Source organism: Vipera ursinii (genome assembly GCF_947247035.1).
Source record: "Vipera ursinii genome assembly, chromosome: Z".
Taxonomy (NCBI): domain Eukaryota; kingdom Metazoa; phylum Chordata; class Lepidosauria; order Squamata; family Viperidae; genus Vipera; species Vipera ursinii.
The window spans coordinates 8791159-8796199 of NC_139517.1; positions in this window are offsets into that span (position 1 = coordinate 8791159).

The following is a 5041-nucleotide window of genomic DNA, read 5'->3' on the forward strand; positions in this document are numbered from 1 at the left end:
ATTGGACATTATTCCCCCATGAGACCATAATTATTAAATAAGTATGATCAATAGAATATCCTCCTCGTTCATGAACATTCCCATTGGACAGGAGAGTAATACAACAGTTAATTATAGTAATGCCTCACGCAAAACTGAAGCAAGAGACTGGCAGAGTTATACTACTATCATTATTATTAACAGATGTTGCATAGGTCTGGCTTTAGATCAGCTGAGTGTGGCCACTGGAATGAACAGCATTTTAACATCAGTAAGGGAGCACGCATACTGGAAGAAGTCAGGAACACTCTCAAACAAAGTGGTCGTTATTGTGGCTCTGATGATTGTTATAAAAGCTCTGCTTCATGCTCCGAACAAAATTTCTGTTGCTAAGTGTCCTGTTGGTGAACCTCTTTCTATTCTCCACAAGTATTATCAGCCAGGCTATTTCATTATTGCAGGCATTTTCTCTCAGAGCTACATTTTTTCGAGTCCAATCAGCTATGAAATGCCACCTTCTGAAGAAAGTTTTGATGGCCTTGTGTAAGCAGGTTGGGTTTAACTCAAAAAAAATGCAATGAAGTTCTCAGGTTACTCAACTTATTTTTATTCTCACTCCTAGCTGCAATTTACAGAAGAAACAGCAAAATAATGCAATGAGATATCTTTTCAGTCTTTTAGGCAATGTAAATGTCAATGTCTTCTGACTCATATTTATTCTTCAAGGGAGAAGGGAGAAGTTTCAGTTGTTTAGCACAGATAAAGTAGTATTAGCTGCTTTTCATTTTCTTATGAAGGTTGTTGGTTGATGAACAGATAGAGGTGCAAAAGAAAAACAGTAGGAATGAGGAAGAAAATTTTCAATGGTTTTACAAGAACTCAAGTAGCCATAATTATATGGTAACTCTACATCTCACTGAATGCAACGCTGTTAATTGAAGCATGGGAAAATACAGAGGATATAGGTTATGAGGGAAGAGCCAATTTCATGCAGTTGTTAAAGCAACAGGTTAGAAACTAGGAGACCCTGAGTTCTACTCCAACCTTAGGCATGAAATCAACTGGCTGACCTTGGGCCACTCTCTTTCACCCTTAGGAAGGAAGCAATGGCAAATCACTTCTGGAAAAAAAAACCTTGCCAAGAAAAAGCAGAGACTCCTGCAAGCAGTTGCCAAAAGTCATCAATGACTCAGTGTAATAATAATAAAAAAATAGTATGAGAGAGACGATAGAACACTATGAAAAGTATGATAGTAAAACACATCTTAATAGTATGTGTTTAATGGAAATGCAAGAACATCACTGTTCCCTAAATTATAGATATTCTCTGTGTTAAAGAAAGAATAATTTTGACTCCTCTGGTTATATTCTTCAAAGCTTGCAAAAATGAAAGAGGTTATTTCTCTTTAGCTCATTTTTTTTATATTCAGTAAGTTTCACTATAATATCTATAAAGATAAATTGCTTTGTGAAACTGAGCAGGTGTATCTGTGAGAGTGACACTGTTATTTAATAATTTTCAAATCATTTAAGTTGAGAAAATGTTTTTTTTTTATAATTGATCCATGCAGTTGACTTGAAGTATTGTGTTTTCCAAGGATGGATGGGTTGTTGATATGGTTATGTCTAAATAGAATTTGTATTAAAAAACGTGGTCTCACATGAAACAATTTCCTGTGACATAGGATATTTACTCAGAATTACCAGCACATCCTGGCCTTGGCATTTGCTGTGAAGGAAATAAATGAGAATGCCCAACTCTTACCCAATGTGAGTTTAGGCTTCCACATTTTAAACAGCCATTTCTTTGCAAGATGGACCTATCTTGCCTCTATGGAACTACTATCCACAAAGGACAAATTCATTCCAAACTACAAATGTGATTTTCACAATAACATTGTGGGAGTAATTGGGGGACCTAATTCTGAAGTCTGTCTCCACATGACAAACATCCTGAGTATCTACAAAATTCCACAGGTAATGGAATTAGATTTGCTCACAGTTAATGATGATATTTTATATTTGTTATCTAATGTGATTATGGTAGTGCTCTGTTTGGACTTTTTGGTGACATGTGATGAAGGTGGGAAGTTGTTATGTTAGTTATTTTTTTCTTTTCTCTTTCTATTATATTCTGTTTAACTTTCCCACACCGTTGATTCTTGATTTTGATTTGTATTGTCTTACCAGTACTGTACTTAAAACATTTAACAAACTTGCTAGTTAAAAAAAACCTAAGGTTTTTGTGAAGGAAGGAGAAATATAATACATTTGTTGATACTCCCAGTTGAAGGTAGGTTCCTGGAACTGTTTTGGTTTCCCTCCCTGTTTAGACTTTCTGTGCTAACTTTTAAAAGGAAATACAGAAAATCTTTGAATACACTATGACAAGAAAGTTGGAAGGGACCTTGGAGGTCATCTAGTCCAACCCCTGCTCAGGCAGGAAACCCTATGCTATTTCAGACAAATGGCTGCCCAATCTCTTCTTAAAAACCTCCAGTGTTGGAACATTCACAGCTTCTGGAGACAGGTTGTTACACTGGTTAATTCTTCTAACTGTCAGGAAGTTTCTCCTTAGTTCTAGGTTGCTTCTCTCCTTGATTAGTTTCCATCCGTTGCTTCTTGTCCTGCCTTCAGGTGCTTTGGAGAATAGCTTGACTCCCTCTTCTTTGTGGCAGCTCCTGAGACATTGGAACACCTGCTATCATGTCCCCCTCGTCCTTCTCTTCGTTAAACTAGACATACCCAATTCCAGCAACTGTTCCTTATATGTTTTAGCCTCCAGTCCCCTAATTATTGTTGTTGCTCTTCTTGGTACTCTTTCTAGAGTCTCAACATCTTTTTTACATCATGGTGACCAAGACTGGATGCACTAATCCAAGTGTGGCCTTACCAAGGCATTGTAAAGTGGTATTAATAATTCATGTGATCTTGATTCTATCCCTCTGTTAATGCAGCCTAGCATTGTGATGGCTTTTGTGGCAGCTGCAGCACACTGCTGGTTCATATTTAAGTGATTGTCCACTAGGACTCCAAGATCCCTCTCACAGTCACTACTATTGGGCACGGTACCACCTATACTACATCATTTTCAAATCGAAAAATAACTCCCTTAAAGTTAGAACATGTATCATTTTAATCCCAATTAAGTAAGCCAATTTTATATTCTTTCATTTTACAAAAATCAACCTTCTATCATTCACTTTAATGCTCTATCATACTCTATCATTCATTTTAATGATCGTTATCATTTGTCTTGATTTTCTTCAAAACTTTAGCAAACATCTTTTTTAAACTCTATTAAGAAATTATTCCATTTAGTCCCCTGTATGTATATATATATATATATATATATATATATATATATATATATATATATATATATATATATGTGTGTGTGTGTGTGTGTGTGTGTGTGTGTGTGTGTGTGTGTGTGTGTGTGTGTGTGTAAATTACTAACAAAGAATTAAGGGAGACTGAAATGCATTTCTAACTCATTAGTTTTCATCAGTCAGCCATACCCTTCTGAGATTCGAACCTGGGCTGATTGCACATTAGGCAGTGTATTTACCTCTTGAGCCACAGGATCTCTCTCGCTCTGTTAGCTTTCTGCAAAGGGAGATATGTGTCAAATGTTAACTATTTAGATTACCTTGCTCCCTTAATTACCAGTCTCCCTTAATTCTTTGTTAGTAATTTACACAAATATATGAACTGTCCGGTGTGACTACAGCCTGTTTGATGGCCTTCAAGATAGGCTGAAAACAATATATATATATATATATATATATATATATATATATATATATATATATATATATATATATATATATATGTATATATATATATATATGTGTGTGTGTTTGTGTGTGTGTGTGTGTGTGTGTGTTTTCTGAGGTTTTCGCGGGTGTTCATATGTGGATCTTTGGTTATTCGGGTTTTTCCCCGCGTAGAACTAAAGGTGTAGGGGCGACGTTTCGACGGAATCCCATCCGTCATCATCAGGCTGGTGGCTTCTGCTTTCTTCTTCTGGGAGAAGCATGTGGCTGTTTGTTCCTCTTTTTTAAACTGCCAGAGGGGGTGTGTTCTGTGGGTGGAGGTGTGCTCTGATTGGGTGGGGGAGTAAGTGTGTTCTGATTGGGTGGGAGTGTGTTTTGAATGGTGGGTGTGTTCTGATTGGGTGGGGGTGTGTTTTGAGTGGATGGGCTGGTCTCAGCTGCCAGCCTTAGACCTGAGCTGGTGAGTTGTGCTGTTTTTGTTCGGCTTCATGTTTGTGGTGGTGCCATGTTTTTATAGTGGGTGTCAGTTTGCTTATTGTGTGGTTTGGAGGGGTTTAAAGTGGCTGATGTTGCAGCTGTAGTTAGGTTTCTGTTTTGTGGTTGTGCCTCGTTATCATTGTGGGTTCGGATTTGCTTTTTGAATGGTTGTGTGGTAGTGATGTCATGTGGTGTTATCATGAGTTTGGGTCAGAAGATACTATAGATTGTATATGATTGTATTATTTCTGTTCCATTTTGTACTTTTTGAATACAATCCATATACATATATCCAAAGGAGGGGGGGATTTTAAAATGCATACAGTGAATCAGCAAAAAGTTTTGTAGAACAAATTTATAGCAAGACATATAGTACCTTTCAAATGAGTGCACCATTTGATTCATCATCAAGATTCCCATTTCCATGTGTTCTATCTCAAGATCCTATATGGTTCCTCTCCAATAATAAATGACAAGACCAAAGAAGATTTCTTCCACCAGATGTTTCCAGATGGGACCATTCAGTATATGGGGATTCTTGAGTTGCTGCTGTATTTCAATTGGATCTGGATTGGTGTAGTTGCTTTTGATGATGACAATGGACAGATATTTGTTCACAACATTCTTCCCATATATTCTCAGCATGGTATCTGTGTGGACTTCTTAGAAACAATGCCCAAAATGACTTTTTCAGGTGAATTTGCTGAAACTGGAACTAAATGGTTTGCAACGTCACATATTGTCACAGGAAGTACGGCTAATACTGTTATTATACAAGGTGAAATACATACTATTAGTGTCTTAAG